At 35.1% G+C, this 18,309-nt stretch overlaps 1 long non-coding RNA gene across 3 annotated transcripts in view; it reads left to right on the top strand.

The window, feature by feature from the left end:
- Window positions 1-9,390, top strand: part of LOC127863189 (uncharacterized) — a 31,624-nt gene extending 22,234 nt beyond the window's left edge. The window contains exons 5-9 of one of the 3 annotated variants that reach the window (XR_008040973.1): window positions 1,034-1,558; window positions 2,575-2,784; window positions 3,282-3,394; window positions 4,723-4,887; window positions 5,390-9,390. This is a non-coding gene — a long non-coding RNA (uncharacterized LOC127863189). Of the gene's footprint in view, window positions 1-1,033; window positions 2,785-3,281; window positions 3,395-4,722; window positions 4,888-5,389 lie in introns of all 3 variants that reach the window. The other 2 variants (XR_008040974.1, XR_008040972.1) reach the window with 2 other exon arrangements.
- Window positions 9,391-18,309: the final 8,919 nt, after the last annotated feature.

The following is an 18,309-nucleotide window of genomic DNA, read 5'->3' as shown; positions in this document are numbered from 1 at the left end:
ATTGGAATATGGGTCATGCCGGGTCAAAAACTAGGTCACGGTGTATCATAGTGCGTTTTAAACCTCACCATGTTGTCTGCTCTCTAATTGAAGTAGTTTATATCCAATCCTCACCAAACTTGGTCACAAGTTTTATCTAAATGGTCTCTAGGACAAGTTTGAACATTGGCCATTCCGGGTCTAAAACTAGGTCACGGGTCACTTTTTAACATTCAGCATGGTGTCCGCTCTCTAATTCAAGTAGTTTACATCTGATCTTCACCAAACTTGGTCATAAGTTTTATGGAGATGATCTTAAGGGAAAGTTAGAACATGGGCTTTTCTGGGTCAAAAACTAGGTCAAGAGGTCACTAAGTGCGTTTTAAAAATTGAGCATGGTGTCCGGTGTTTTTTGTGAAGACGACATGCACAATATTATGTTTCAATGCGGTATGTGGGGATATTCGTCACGTCTGTGACACAGCTCTAGTATGCTTATTTCACTAAGTTTAATTACTATTTTGAACTCACATCTATTGTTTCTTATTAAATGCCATACAGTTGTATTGTCTCACATTTAAAGTTGTTAAGTGTCAGGTATAAGTCATAAACTTTCACATTTAAAGGTGTGCAGACTCACACTTAAATATGTAGATTGTAACATTAATAGTTGTGTTGTCTCACATTTTAAGTTGCTGAGTATCACATTTAATTTATGTAGTCTCACAGTTAAAGTTATATAGTCACACAATTAAAGGTGTACAGTCTCACATTCTTAATTGCTCAAGTAATGCCTGTTTTTGATTTACAAAAAATAAATATTACACCTTGGTACAAACCCAAAAATTCCAATTTCAAGTTGGTTCGCGTAAAACATTGATACTACGTTATTCTGAGTTCTAATTGGTGAAAAATGAATTGCAATATTCTAAATATCAATTATAGGCACAATGTTTGGCATTTAAAAAACAGGTCTGTAAAGTAAGGTGTTGCAAGGCTTATTCATGTGTCACTAAACAATCTGGTTTTAGTTTTCTTTCCATTTCCTTTTCAGTGAGCTTTACTAGCAAACATGACAAACGTCATTGAAGTGAAAGTCGATGACAAATCGACTTCTTGCACAAATACTACAACTCCCTTAAGAAATTCAGCACGAAGACATCTTGCGTCAGACTACCAAGCCTCCTATCAATATCTCCTACCATATTGGGTACATCAATACTTCCAAAAGCAGAGCCTCGGTGAGTTCGACTTCCGTCTCAGCATCGATGTCGCTTAGCAACAATTGGATGATGGGCGTCGACAAATAAGCCGGATAAGTCGCTCTAACTGAAACAATTTGATCCAACAGGTAGAGCAGGCGTTGCGTGACACGTCCGTTAATGTGACTGACCTCGATATGTTGTTCTCGAATAATGTGAACCTTAGGCCTGGAGAGCAGTATGCGATTGATGCCATTCAACAAAAGTTGTTCTTGGCAATTCTCAGGTTTGGGGTGGCGACTTCAGCGTCAGGACTTGCTCCATCTCTGTCTATTGCCCAGTCGCAGCAGCAGCAGCAGCAGCAACAAGAACAATAAGTAGTATCTTAGCGGTGTTCTGGGATATGGGGCTTCATGTATGTGCTTAAATTGTCATCCCAGATTAGCCTGTGCAGACTGCACCTACATAAAGTCCTATTAAATTGTCATCCCAGATTAGCCTGTGCAGACTGCACATACATAAAGTTCTATTAAATTGTCATCCCAGATTAGCCTGTGCAGACTGCACATACATTAAGTCCTATTATAGTGTCATTCCAGATTAGCCTGTGCAGACTGCACATACATTAAGTCCTTTTAAAGTGTCATCCCAGATTAGCCTTTGCAGACTGCACATACAATAAGTCCTATTAAATTGTCATCCCAGATTAGCCTGTGCAGACTACACATACATTTAGTCCTATTAAAGCGTCATCCCAGATTAGCCTGTGCAGACTGCACATACAGTGACATCCCAGATTAGCATGTGCAGACTGCACATACATTAAGTCCTATTAAAGTGTCATCCCATATTAGCCTGTGCAGACTGCACCTATTAAAGTGTCATCCCAGATTAGCCTGTGCAGACTACACATACATTAAGTCCTATTAAAGTGTCACCCCAGATTAGCCTGTGCAGACTGCACATACATTAAGTCCTATTAAAATGTCATCCCATATTAGCCTGTGTAGACTGCACATACATTAAGCCCTATTTTCCCAGAATGAGGCTCATATACTACACTTAACATCAGTATTTTATGTGACTGAAAAGTTCCTAGCATCAAATGGGAATTATGTGCTTTTAAATTGATCACACTTAGTAAATAAAATGCAAATAGCACTTGATCTGATATCAATTTTAATCATAGAAGGTCAGGGCATTAAGTTTTGTATATTTTTGACCGAAATTCAGCTCCTGAACCAAATGTTTATCCTTGCATAAAAATCTGCTTTAATAGAATTGTTAAATTATATTTAATTTTAGTAAAATAATTATGTAAAAGCCTGCAGCTTCAGCTTATTTTCTTCATTTATTTTCAATGTTTATTTAAATTCCTGGATTTTGTTTTAAGAGCCTGTTCCTACAGGAACCCATGCAATCATAGATCGGTACCTAGCTGAACAACAGGCTGTCTGGTCAGCTGGGCCCAGACGCCCAGTGACACTTCCTGGCCCAGGACCTTGGGGGAAATGCTCAACAGTCCTACCTGCAGGGTAGAGCCACACTGAACCTGGGGCTCCATACTTTCTTGGCCATGGGCCAAGATATCCTCATCAATAAGGTAGGTTGGTAATGTAATTAATGATTTATAATGTGCAGTGTTTCACTCCAAATTTCAATTTAAACAGTTTGCGTGTGTTTAATATTGATATAACTTTATCCTGGCTGCTAACTTAAACAAATCATTTATGTAAGTATTAAATATTTATAATAGCTGCGATTTGTATTGCCATGAAAGGGCTCAGTGGGGAGCATACACATGTGTCCTTGTCTGTAATTCTCCCCGCCCTTCCTTTCATCCTTCCTTATGTTCGTCCCAGCTTTTTAGTGTTGCATGTAACTTAATAAATATTGGTTCCTGAGGGACACAAAATGTTTGTATCAAGTGCACAATATATAGAAGGCTATGTTTGTATCAAGTGTTTAGTTTATATCCCATTTGTATCAAGATCCTTCAAACATAATATATTTCTTAAATATTTTTTTCTCAAACAATATTGATTGACTTCTAATATAACTGATGCCATTTCAGAATGCATTGAATTATTTGGTTTACAGGGACACATTCCTGGGATTCCCTAAGGTCTTTCTATCTGTTCACAGAGGTCTTATACTCACAAGTTCAAGCCCAGTGAGCGATGTTCACATTATCAAACTCTGCATCTCAATAGGTAAGTCGCCTTGCCATTGCAAAAGAGGCCACTGTGGCAAAGCATTCAGGAGACCCAGTCTTAATAGCTTAAACCTTTTGATGCAATAAAGCTTTCACAAATACCCAATAGGTAAAACCCAGTACAAACTGGGGTTTCTGCTATTCAATTAATTGACCAGTTTATCTAATCTAAGTTTAAGGGTTCAGCCACAAACTACTTTATCTTATAAAGAAATATGAAGAAAGTGCACAAGTTGCAAGTTAAACTCTCAAATTTGCATTTTAAATTTAACATCTAGAGTTATATTAAAACTCAAAACCACAACAACAACAACAACAGCAAACAATTTATCAGCAGGTACCAACATATCTGACTCTTTCACTCTTTACAAAATCATGTTCCATATTGACTGTAAGTATGGTTCTTAAAATAACATTGAATTACGAAGAGGGGTCAGTGATGTTTTAGTTTAGGGGGTATATAGGAGTGAACTTGTCTGTCTGTCGGTCTGACGGTCGATCCGTATTACGTGTTCGCTCCCAAATTCAGGTTGTTTTCATCAGATCTTCACCAAACTTTGTCAGAAGTTGTATCTACATGGTGTCTTGGTCAAGTTTGAATATGGGTCATGCAGGACCAAAACCTATGGCATGGTATCACTTAGTGTGTTTTAAACATTCATCATGTTGTCTGTTCTCTTATTGAAGTACTTTTCATCCAATCTTCACCAAACTTGGTCAGATGTTTTATTTAGATGATCTATAGGAAAGTATTGAACATGGGCAATGCCGGGCCAAAAACAAGGTCACAGGGTCACTTAGTGCGTTTTACATAATCAGTTGGTGCCCACTCTCTATTTCAAGTACTTATCATCCGCTCTTCACCAAACTAGGTCAGAAGTTTTTTTATACATGATCTCTAGGCCATAATCGAACATGGGCCATGTCGGGCCAAAAACTTGGTCATGGGGTCATCAAATGCGTTTTACACATTCAGTTTGGTGTCCGCTCTCCATTTCAAGTACTTATCATTCGCTCTTCAACAAACTTGGTCAGAAGTTTAATCTAGATGATCTCTAGGCAATGTTCGAACATGGGCCATTCCGTGCCAAAAACTAGGTCGCGGGGTCACGGCTGCGTTTTACACATTCAGCATTTCAAGTTCTTTCCATCAGCTCTTCATGTGGGGGTGTTGACAAAGCTCTATTTTTAAAGTTAATGGCTTTTTCAGAGAGTATTTAGTGTGTTGCCAGGGTTGAACCCGCATTTTGATACCGACAGTTTTTATGAAATGCTAGTAAAGTCTTAAAAATTGTCTTAATTAACACATGACCAACTTAATTGCAGAGACCCGGATAGCAAAGCGTTGGTTTGTTTTTGAAGCATTTGAACCAGCAACAGTCATCATTGGAGTTTCTGACATGTCTATGGTGCGGAACCCTCAGTCTATGAACATCATAACAGCACATGAACCAGCAGCAGTCATCATCTCAAGATTCTGGTATATCCAAGGTACAGGACCCTTAGTCTGTACAGATCTTGCAGAACAAACTTCAGATGAGTGTTCTTGTCGTGTCGATGTTTTTTACATGCTCGCAAGTTCAGAGATGTGTGAGTGCATGTAGATGTACATTTGTCCGGCCATACGTACATCCAGCTGGTGGATTTGTATGTCAAGTCTAAACTCAAAAAGTATTGCTTCTAGTGTGATTAAACCAAAGATATTTGCCATTCTGTGAACTTGCTTACTTGTGTATTTTGGTTCTTTGTCTTTTAAATTAGTGGAATTTTGAGACAAAAGCAAAATGTTGGTGCATGATGGCAAACCAGTTGAACTATTTATTATCTATCATTATTTTATAAATAGTCTCAGGACCATAATTGCCTCAATGGATTCAAATCAGATTAGTTGTACATTCTGAAATACCAAGTGCTGTGCTTGTTATTGATTTGTCATCGGTATAAAAATAAATAAAAAACTGACGTCCACAGTAACGGGTCTTTCTTTTTTCAGATGCAATTTGAGGAAATCAAACCATCCAATCAGAAACACAGCCTGTTGCAGCAATTGTTAACATATTGACCCCAGTCAAACCTAAGAAGCTCAGAGTTACATACTGTTTTAAATGTGCTAGTCTTCACATACCTCCTGGTTTGTTCAACACTTACTCTAAATCTTTTAATGTTACGACGGGTGAAAATGAATGACCTTGTTCAGATCGAAATTGCAAAATGACACATCACAACCATTCAAGTGGAAAGCCACAAAGTCATGTCAACAGCCACATGTTGTATGTTGCCAGCCAAGTTGTATTAAAAAACACAATAGCTTACGTTTTATGTTATATGTGACCAACCGTGTAATATTCATACAAAAACAATAGTTTATGTTTTAGGGGAATTGTTATGCTGTCAGTCTTTATGTTGAAATATTGTGTTCAATATAGCATGTTAAGTATTTTAAAAGCATGCATATTGCACGTATATGCAATCTCTTTGTCTATATTATGATATCACTACATATTGTGATCCTGTTAATGGTAAACTAATGGGAAATACACTTTTATTAAAGACTTTCAAAGTGTGACAAAGCTGTTTTAATGAGGTTGGTAACTTGGACAACATTAAAAAAATATTGGAGTAGTTTCATGTTATAAAACATGTTTCAGTTTTCGGTTTTTTACCGGTTTTATATATAAGCTAGATAAAAGTAGTGTAAAGAAAGGTTAAGAAGTTTTACGCTTCAGCTTTTTCTGTTTATCAATCTTTCTAAAAAAATACTAGTAAATTTGCTCATTCGGGTCGGTATTCGACAAAGAATCTTGTTTAATAGCAATCGTGGAAATCTGAATAAATTATGTGCACACTTATGTAATGTACCTAAAAGTATTGATTCTGTATTTACTACCAGTACTTTGTTGATTTCAATGGATATTGTTTGTTAAATAGTCGAGAATGGCTCTTGCATTTTTGGGAATACTTTAAGGCAAACTGAAAATTTAAAAAATAATAATTTTTTAGAGTTTTATGAAAAATGGCAAAAGTTATAAATGTTAATTTATGTTGTTAGATCATAGACTTAGATGCTCATAAGTGTTTAAATTTATTTTCGGACATAATAGTTTATAATGCTTTATATTTGTATATGCATATGAAGACGACCAAAATGTATCCTCTTTCATCACTGAGTATCTTAATCAATATCTCTTGCAGTCTTGGTCACTGCATACATTGTAGAGGTATATTTTGACATTTATACACAGAGCAACTGTGAAACAATAGTATTTTAAATGTACATTATTTATTTATTGTTGCAATTTTTATAAGATAAACTCACTGTTTACATTAATTTGTACAAACCATAGTCATAAAAATATTGATTGTGTGAATCCTCATATATGTATTAAACTGTTAAAATAATGCACAGTAACAGATTCGGAAGAGAAAACTATACTCAATGAAATATAAACACCTTGTTATATCAACTGCTTTTAATTAAGAACAACTACTTAAAATAAGTTTAATTTTGTTTTACATTATCTAAAGAAAATTTAGTACCTTGTTATTTGAAATCAGTCATTCACAAATTAAGGAAGAGTGTTGTCATATGCTAACAATTGTCAACTAGAAATGGCGCGGCAGAGGCCGACGCGTATCCCCACGCCGAATGTTTGACCTAGGTGTGCCCCAGGGTTGGTAATGGGGCCATGCATAGCTGAGATTGACCGTATTGTCATAAGAGAAGTTCATCATCAATTAGAAATGAATTGGTGTAGAAATGAAGAAGTTATAGTAAAAGGCAATTTTGGGTGGGTGTGACATATGTGGGCAGGGCGCCCCAGGGTTGGTAATTGTGCCATGCATAGTTGAGATTGACCGTATTGTCATAAGAGAAGTTCAGTATCAATTTGAAGTGAATCGGTGTAGAAAAGAAGAAATTATAGTAAAAGGCAATTTTGGGTGGGTGTGGTCTATGTGGGCGGGGCCCCAGGGTTGGTAATGGGGCCATGCATAGTTGAGATTGCCGTATTGTCATAAGAGAGGTTCAGTATCAATTTGAAGTGAATCGGTGTAGAAATGAAGAAATTATAGTAAAAGGCAATTTTGGGTGGGTGTGGTCTATGTGGGCGGGGCGCCCCAGGGTTGGTAATGGGGCCATGCATAGTTGAGATTGACTGTATTGTCATAAGAGAAGTTCAATATCAATTTGAAGTGAATCGGTGTAGAAATGAAGAAATTATAGTAAAGGCAATTTTGGGTGGGTGTGGTCTATGTGGGCGGGGCCCCAGGGTTGGTTATGGGGCCATGCATAGTTGAGATTGACCCTAATGTCATAAGAGAAGTTCAGTATCAATTGAAGTGAATCCGTGTAGAAATGAAAAAATTATAGTAAATGGAATTTTTTGGTGGGTGTGGCCTATGTGGGCGGGCGCCCCAGGGTTGGGATTGGGGCCATGCATAGTTGAGATTGACCATAATGTCATAACAAAAGTTCAGTATCAATTTGAAGTGAATCCGTGTAGAAATGAAAAAATTATAGTTAATGGAAATTTTTGGTGGGTGTGGCCTATGTGGGCGGGGCGCCCCAGGGTTGGGAATGGGGCCATGCATGGTTGAGATTGACCGTATTGTCATAAGAGAGGTCCTGTATCAATTTGAAGTGAATCGGTGTAGAAATAAAGAAGTAAATATAAAATAACCTAAAAAAATGAGTGATAATTTCTGATGCAGCCCCACCCCAACCGCTATAACTTTTGACCCAGGGGTCAGATCAAAATTCCAAATAGTGCAGGGTCGCACATATGCTCATAGCTACCATGTGTGTAAGTTTCAAGGTTCTAGTGCTTTTAGTGTAGGAGGAGATAGTGGCCAGGACGGACGGACAGACAGACAGACAGACAGACGGACGGACGGACGGCGGAGATAACCACAATATCCCCACCTTTTTTTAAAAAAGCGTGGGGATAAAAAATGCAATTGTCTCTATTTGTTAAGGTAGAGAGCAATAGTATTTGCTTAACAAAATAAAAACAAAGATGTCGTCTTTGTAAGTGTATGTGGAATAAACACTTATGTTTGTGCTTAAATTAAACGTGAATGTATTGACGTATTGCTGATAATAAAGTTTGACTTTTTATTAGTTTTGTAACAATGTGTTTGACCTTTTATGTTAACATTCCCACAATTGATGTCAGTGCAGTGCCTTCAATGGAGCCATTTTCTGTAAATCTTCCACTGTTAAAGTTAAGCAAATGTTTTAAGACCAGATTTCCTTAAACTTGAAGTTGTTTATATTTAACATTTTTTGAATGCATGAAACATGTTTGTTACGTTGTAGAATAGCTGAAAATAGCTGAAAATAGCTTGATGTTTGTAAATTGTGTGACATGTTGATCAAATTGATACATAGAGACCAACACTCATTATGCGTTAATTTCTATGTTTAGCTAAACAAAAAATGTTACCAAACACAAATATAAGATATATTCGTAAAACAGTTTCAAATGCAATTTGAAATATAATGTTTAAATATGTTTGTCGACTCCAAATAAGCATTTTGAATAAGCAAATCAATACATTAATAATATCTATGGAAAGTACACGTAGGCACTTTTCAATCGCTTGTGTACTTCATATTGATCAGGGTCTTTCTAAATTCATGCATGATTTTTTATGCCTATGTCTGAATTGTGTAAATATCTGTTATATAACTGTGAAAAAAGGATTTTTATATTAAAAGTTAAAATAGTGTATAAACTGTAACCGGGCATCTGTTGCATTTATTTTTACGTGTTTATATTTTCTGGCCTACTGAGCTTAAGTTTGTCTATAATCGTGCGTACTTTTATTGTCGTTTTCGTATTAAGACAAAGCTCACTACACTTATGCTGTTGTTTTTGTCCACCATTTCTATACAAATTGTTGTATGTAAATAATTTAACATGTCGATGTTGGTAATAATGTATTTCCTAATCTAATATTGATGATGCACTCAATAAAGTACATAACCATTTATGTGGACTAATATTCACGATTTCGACATTGTTAAATCACGCGTAACGAGACTGCCGAGATAACGCGAGATCAAGGGTTCGGGGGGGTTCTGACAGTATTCGCTCTACAGCAGACACCTTACTTATCCGATATTTTGACTTTATAAATAGAATAAAAGCGATAAATTGCCGATTTATTACTAATAAAAACAATCATTATTTTTATTATAACGTTCAACACCCATCTGCTCATTAATAGTTCAGTATCATTGTAATTAACGGCTCCGTAATTAACTACCGGTACTGACAAAAATAACAAGATCATATACCTTACTCATGTTACTGTACTGTGTGCTGAAATGTCAGAAATTAAAACAACCCCAGACTATTATAATTTTTGAGTGCAAGTTAATATAAACCCACCCACTAATTAAAAATAAACATTTTTATTATATTAGCTCATTTTTCTAAATTTTTAGAAATAAAAACCAATTGGTATTTGCACATTTCAGTAAACATAAGACTACTTTATTGTTAAATTTGTAAATTGTATAATAATCTATATATTTTTATTACTTCTGTTGCAAGCCCAACTTGTTGCGCTTTTAAAATACATAAAAATCTTTTGTTGACAACTATAATATTATTTAAGATCATAATTAAGCAAAAGTAAGTCCCCGATTCCAAGCTTACCCCGGCCAGTTAAACCGGTAGAGTGCTGATCTCTGACTCACTCATGGGTTGGTAAGTTTAAGCCTCAACTCGGGTTCATCTCTTAGAAATAATTACACTTTAGGCTACCCCATCTGTAACCAAAATTGCAGTCGAGGGTCACCGGCATACATGTATCAAATAAATTGTAACTATGTGCTTATGTTAACATTTCCTGAAGATTCAACCACTGAGCAGGATTACTTAGTTTAACCCATTTTATTAATGAAAAAAATTAAATATACTATCAGATGTATTCAAAAAGACAAACCAACTGGTACCTACTAGTACTATCATAAGGAACATCATCCATTAACCATCTATACTTCCAGGTCTTTTGGCTCTGCTACACCAACAGAATAGGCGTTCGGTTAATGTTTTCTGTGTTAATCATAGGGATTACAATTTATAATATTTCATCCCAACAACAAAATCTTTACAATGATAGTATTCTTTTTACAGTCCAGTTTTACTTCTATTAGGTTAAAAACTAAATAGTGAATCAGTTTTTGAGATGAGCTTGTACCAAACACACACACAAGCTCCTGCACATACACACACTTTAATGAGCAAATATTTGAACTGTCACAGTTATTACTTGTTGGAATGTCTCAGACTAACCAGCATATACAAGCAGTCTTCACTTTAGCATTTTTGAACAACTAACTGCAGCCTGAATCTTTATGCTTTAATAGAACAGATTAAAATACCCACTAGCCCGACTATATGAATCTGGAAACTTTAATAGCCCAAATTTAATACATATCACTAGCCCCGGGCTGTCGGGCTAGGGGTTAGCGTCAAGACTGTAAAAGCAATAACAATTCTTCAAACATTGATACTTGTCTTCTTTTGAACAAATCTGCCATGACTGGTAGTTAATTGGGATAGCTTAACACACAACCAATTAAGGATGACTGTGATGCAGGTGAAAGTTTCACCCATATAGATATTAAGCCAATGGACATTTGACCAGGGACACTAATTTTGATTCAAAGTAAATGTTTTCTTAGCAGTGTTAATAGTCATGTCAAGTTACAACACATCACATGTTATATTAAATGATTACATGACAACATTGGATGTGTAGCAACTTAAACCACCATCCATTTTATTATATTTCTGAATGTGTAGGATATTTTTTAATGTAAGGGTATGAAGTAGACACACATCTGAAGTATCTTTATTTTATTTTGTCAAAGAACATAGTTATGTAACTGTGGTGATGTACAATATTTATTGCAAGTGTTAATAAAATTCCAGGTGAAGAAATCTTGATCTTCATGCAGCATTAGATACTCAGTACAGTATCCCAGTTTCTGTTGACACTGTGAAGTGTGATATTCCTGAAAAAAAAGTTTCTAGAAGTTATAACAATAAACAATTCAATAACATTTAAATACAGCAAAGTTATCTGTTTTAAAATAATTTTTCTTTTTAAAGAAAAGTATTTTACCAAATGCCATCAAACTTCTAATTTGCCCAAACTTAACAAATAAGATATTTTTCCATACCCCACCCGCTTTTGGCATGGGCTAATTTTAATCTTGAATTAAAATGTTTAATTTATGACGCAAGTTAATTCTGTTTACAAGTTCTCACTATACCTTTCTAAAAATAATGTTGAGCGATGTTCACTTTCAACTTTTTTATGATTGGTCGAATTGCTAACTCGAGCGCACAGGTTTTCGAAAAATAGTTCATACTTGTTTTTGTAAACGTGGAACACACAGCGTTAAAAAATTTGAATTTCCCAGTCCCACCCTCCCAAATTAAGTAGTTTAATGAAAATCATTTTATATACATGTAATAGGTCATTGTGAGATAAGATAATTGATAATTTGTTAATGCTTATTAACTTGCTTTGTGTCTATGTTTGTATAGTGCTTTGCAATTATAAAATTATTTGTTTATTTACATATTTAATATTTGTTTTCAGCTTGAATTGTTATTAACATATTGTATAATGCTTGTATTATGCTTTGAATGCTTTTGCATGAATATTCTATGAATTATTACATGTGACTTATAATTGTCTTAAATGAAATTGTATGTATGATCAAATTATCTATTTGATTTACTTTACTTCTTGTTCGAATTGGAAATTCGATAATGATAATTTTTGAATTAATTTCGCTGTGTTACAAGGACAATAACAATTTAACTATTATTGAATTTGTCATTCATTGTAGTTATAACTTTATATAAATTCTCACTGAGAAAAACTTAAGGAAAGAAATTTTTCTTTTTTACCTACTTTAAACACAATAAAATCAAAATAAAGCATAAACATGAACTACAATTAAATCAAAGATACTAAGCTAATAACAACTTACAAAAAAAATCATTCCATATAAGTTATATCTGCAAATTATTGGGAAATTATAATTGCATCAACACAGAACTCTATGCAGACGCACTGCAGTAGATGATTGAGTACCCCCCCGACCTCACTTAATCCACTCAGAGTTGTCTCCCTTAAAATAATGTCGAAAAGGTCAATTGTTTAGTGATACTTTGACGGGGAGGGCTTGACAACAAAGCTGATAAATATTTGTTCTAAATATGTTTAATGTATACATGATCTAACTTTGTGTTTGAAGTTTGAAATGATTCAAAATGTTTAAAGTTAGTATTATCAATACATGTATTCTATTCGTAAGTATTCAAAACAAACAAAAACTTCGACAACAAAAAGGAAGCGTATTTTTATCATAAATGAATGTGGATGTCTGAATTTTAATGGCGTTTATGTAAGTATTCCACTTGCATGTGTACTAATCGAGTCACCGTTGGCACATGCTAGTGTACATATCCCAAACAACCTTAATTAACATAACGACATAGTCACATAGTTTCAAAAAGTCACTTCCATTTAGTTATCTTCATAATATCTTAAACGTCTTGACAGACATCGACCGCTGGAAACTGCGCGTTTAAGTTTCCCGCGCACTGCGTTATCAGCAGACGCCGCTAAAACGGCGTTAACAACCTCTATGTAGTTTCTATAGGCCTCGGTTTCGCGTCTAGTGACGTCGTCGTGCTGGTAAAACACCAGCCGGTCCGTGTCTACCAGAAGTCCCGACTGTATAGCTTTTGACACATCCGCTGTAGTACGAAATTTGACGACCCAGCGGGATTCGACACCTGGACGCGATGACCGGATATCGAGGGGATCGAACTGGATACTTCGCACCGGAACGTTGAGTCTGTATTAGTTACTGCACCTGTTCGTGATTTAATTTAATAAGTAGTGGTTGTAGTAGCGGTAGTAGTCATAGCAGCAACAGCAGCAATAGCGGTAGACGCAGTAATAGTAGTATTATTGGATATACTGGGTGTTGTAGTAGAAGCATTCTTTATTTAATTTTCCTCATTATTATTATTAGAAGTATTACTAGCAGCAGCAACAGTGGTTATTGCAGTTATTTCTGTCGTATTAAAAATTCTATTCTCTTACGCAAGATGAAATTTTTTAAACTGAACTCCACATATAAACGCTACAAATCGGTATAAAGTAAGAACATGTAAACCTAGATTATAAAACTCCAAACGTTCGGAGCGTTAGGATCGCGCGCTACTTTCGTACGCCTTCATTCCTTATTTACTTTCATTTTTAAACCCTTTTTTCTATCGTATACAGAATTCTTTTCTTCTAATCAAGATGTAGTTTAAAAACCGAACTCCAATTATAAACGCTACAAATCGGTAAAAAGTACTAACATGTTAACTGTAAATCTAGATTCTAAAACGGTATGATATTTGCAAAAGTTAAAGTTATAACTCGCTGCCCAAATCAGAAAAAAACTTTATATATATATTTATATATCTGAAAGCTACGAAACGTAGGCTCTCTTATGATATATGGGTACATCCAAATGTATAACATCGGCGCTTCGATGTGCGCTAATCGATAGCTACCAGTCAAGTGACTAAGTTACGACACGGTTAAACGCGCGGGGGTAAAACATAAAACGTTTATGTATTGTGTTTAACGCGCTATAAATCCATTTTAATAACAACGGAAATTAGGAAAAGAGGAATTAATAAACAACGAGAAAACGTTTAAATAAATAAAGTCGGATGGTTAGTTTTTGCATACAATTTAATTTACTACATTAAAGGTCAAATACTCGATTCAACTCCTGTCAATATACGATCCGTGGCTAGTACAAATGTAGTTTATAATTATACAATTATTATTTACTCGTTATGAAGGATATAATTTAATCAAGGTGCGTCTTTGCGACTCGGGTACTACTTAAAGCGGATATATACGATTTTGTAAAATATTTATGAATTTATATAAAATGTGTAAAAAACTTATTATATATATATTTCAATATAAATTAAAATAAAAGTTAAAAAGAACATGTGTCGAAAAATGCGAAATAAGCCAGATATTTAATTCTGAAATTGAAAACGGCTGTACAGCCGAATTCGCCAGCATGTATACCATACATGTACGATGTGAATCTAAACTAAGTGTAACGGTTTATTTGAATTCCTGCAACGATATCTATTCATACGACACACGAACACTAACTCCGATCCTAATACAAAGACGAATGCTTCGGTAATTGTAGGAAAATATGTACGTCACAAACGGCTCGGGGCGCTAATTTGTCTTTGCTGCATTTTATGAAATTCGGCTTTAATGTATAATTTTTCTTGCCCATTTTATGTAATTGTAACATATTTTATCAAAATATTACAATTAAACACATATAAAAAATCGTGTATACCCGCTTTAACTGTACCCCGGGTACGCATTAGTATACTTAAATGTACCCCGGATACGGGAATTCAAACGCTAAATTGATCGTGGTCGGCTATATTTTTAATAATAATGTTCATATTTATGTCAATATTCTGAAAAATAGCCACTATAGTATCGATACTCCTGCCCTAAAGGCATGTTGAGTTTTACTTCAAAGATAATTTTGTTTAGTATTCCGTAGCGCGTTTTACGACATCGGATTTACGGCGGGCATAATACTCGGGTGCAGTCTAAATTGACCAATCGACCATCACCTAAAGTATCATCAGTAGCTGGTAGATACAACTTAAACAAGAAATATCTTTAAAAAGATATACGGCGTTGATTGTGGTCGATGTTTATGAACGATCAAAAGTTATCTCTATGAGATAAAAAGTAGCGGATGCCTTTTTTCTGCGCAGTTCTTAGCTACATCATAAGCAAATCAATTACGGGGTGTTGCGCCAGATTTCGTGGCATATTTTGCTTTATGTGATATTATTACTCAGATATCTATATTTACAGAATAGAAAAACACAAGAAACAGGAAAATAAACGAGTGCATATAGGTCAGCCGGCAATACTCGAATCTTATTTAATTGCATAATTATACTATAGTGAATTATTGTGCTCATGCTTAATAAACTGGTCTAAATGGATAAATATTTCTAATTAATTTTATCAAAATTGGTCCTTATCATGCAAATGTTGAAACCATATTAAAAATCGATGATTGACATACCACAATAATATCGCCGAATATCTTTATTTAGTATCTTTCTGATCAAAACAGACTTCAAGTGCACAAAGTTTACGAGACGGCGTTTATATAAAGATTTCTGCAACTGACCGCAAACTGACCTTGATACCTTGCGGATTGGAATGCAATGCATTACAGTCACTACGTTATTGTCAGTAAGACCGGTGTAACACTCGCAACCCCTTCTGCGAACTCCGGTGATGAACTGTATATAAACTCTGACTTTCACAAATGGCCGCGAATTGACCCGAAACCTCGCGGGTTGAAATGCAATGCAAGTAAGTACTAAATATGACAACATAGCCTTTAGTATAAACGCTTTTGCGCTGGTAATTCTCTGAAAATAAAAGGTGAACGCACAAACTGTATTTATGTCGAAAATTGATTGTAAAACTGTTCTATCTATTGAGCCTTTTCATTAGAGATAAAATTGTTTCATGCAGTAAAACAGTGTTACAAAGACGCGGATATGTTTCCAATGTTCTGGTGTTATACTCAAATCAGCCAATGGAATAAATGAAGTGTATTCATTCGTACCTAGCCGCGGGAAATTTTATTTGAGTATTATTGGACACTTACAAAGGTCAAGTCAGGGTGAAAAGCTGGCTTAATACAGCTTACGCCGAAAAAAAATCACCAACATTACAGGACTAAATAAGTTTCGTTGTTTGAGAACATTATCAAAAACTGGACATATAGGAGGTTTTTGTGTGACGTCACAATAGGGGTTTTCCGTTACTAAAAATAGATTGGCCGTCAACTTCTCGATCGCGGCCAATTACATTGTATCAGAGTAAAGGTCGTCGGAAGACTTAATACTTACAATTTCACAAAACAAAACTATAAATACTCGTATTCTTTTTTAAGTAAGACTTTAATAAATGATATTTCAAAAATTATAAAACATACAATAATTTGAATATTATTATAAGTGGTGTGGATGCGATAGTGTTATTTTACATCAGAGATTGAAATTTAGTGTAAGGGGTGTATTGAATCAGTTATAAAGCAAAGCCCTTAAATAGCTCAATACATTTCAATCTTTAAATGTAGTTTTTAATTTTCTTTTACATTGAATGAATTTTCGTTTCGTTTACATTGTCTTTGCATGTACATGTATATTGAAAACTCTTCTCTAGTGATAATGAGCGATACAAATCTAGCATTTTATGATACCATAAATCTACACATTTAATTTATTTTACGCAAGTATTTTATATCCGTATAATGACCAAACGCGATTGCTTGTTTTCATGATGATGTTTCGAACACTGCAGTAACGCACGATCTTAACACATTATAGCAGAGTTTACATAAGCAGGTACCCGTTAAATACGTTAATTGTGTAGCAGTAAATTTGTAAAATATTTTACATGTATAGTTATTAAACACTTTATTGTTATGTTTAAACTGGCTAATATATATACTTAATAGTTCCTAGCAGTTAATCCATTTCGGACAAATTTCTATTTTCAAATATTTTTTTAAAGCAACTGTTAGGTTTTTGACTTAATATGCCAAGAGATGACATGAAGGTATCATAAATTGTGTTTAATGACCAGACACATGTGGTTTATGCAGAGACCCCATACAGAGTCATACAAGTATAGGTCCCTGGGTTTATTACACACTGTTTTCATAGTTATTGTCTGGACAGTATCCGATCATATCGAGATAATCAGTTTGTGATAAACAAAGGGGCAATTAAACACTGGGTTAAAAATGCTGAATTAAAGAGTGTCAAAACTGGTGTGAACAATTAAATAAAAGCATTTACATTTATCAAGAGGATTTAGTTAATCTGTAACAAGGCAAGTTTTTACAGACAAATAGTTTCAAAACAGGTTCTATATGTTGATTACATAAATTCAATCAATTTGTTGTTTGTTTTCGTCCTTATTTGTGTTCGTTCAATAGATTCACTTTAATTTGAAAGAATTTCAAGTTCTGAGTATTTTTTGTTCTTCAAAAGGGTCGCGAATATGATTGTAACCTTATCACGATGCGGTTCGTCACATGCAAACAATAGCAGAATGGCCGCAGTTTTGACGGCCAAAATTTGAGCATGTGCAAACGTGACGTCATTATCGGAATCCCCAAAACCTCCTATAATGTTAAAAAGATGTGGTCGAGTAAGTGGAGTCTTAACCCTTTTTTAACTTCGAGTGGGCCAAGTTTTTGTTGTTCAGGAAACTGAAAACTGCGGCGTTCGGACGACTGGGTGGTATGCCACTGCGCATGTGCAGACTCGGGGCGATCCTGTCGATGTTGTCACTGCGCATGTGCAGACTTGGGGCAATCCGGTCGATGTTGTCACTGCGCATGTGCAGACTTTGGGCGATCCGGTCGATGTTGTCACTGCGCATGACATTGGCGGCCGGGCAAGCTAGATCGTCCGGCGTTGCCGCGTCACTGAAACTAAGAGGGCTGGACCGGTTTAAGCGGCAGAAAACGGTATGAAAAACATCGTTACGTAGCTAAATTATTGAAGAAGAAAACGATCATACAATTTGAAGGTGCGGACATTTATCAAAATGAGGCAAACATTTTACATGGAAACTCGTGACAAAAAACACTGCGTTAATTTCAAATACTTGCGTTGTAAGTGAAAAATAATCTTATGCATTTCCTTTAATAGGTAAAGTTACATAACAAAATGTCACAATTAGCTCGTGCGCTCAGCTTTCGAAACATTATCATGCATGTGAAAC

Source organism: Dreissena polymorpha, unplaced genomic scaffold (assembly GCF_020536995.1).
Source record: "Dreissena polymorpha isolate Duluth1 unplaced genomic scaffold, UMN_Dpol_1.0 chrUn002, whole genome shotgun sequence".
Taxonomy (NCBI): Eukaryota; Metazoa; Mollusca; class Bivalvia; order Myida; family Dreissenidae; genus Dreissena; species Dreissena polymorpha.
Note: the sequence above shows the minus strand (reverse complement) of the source record. Positions and strands in the feature narration are given on the sequence as shown.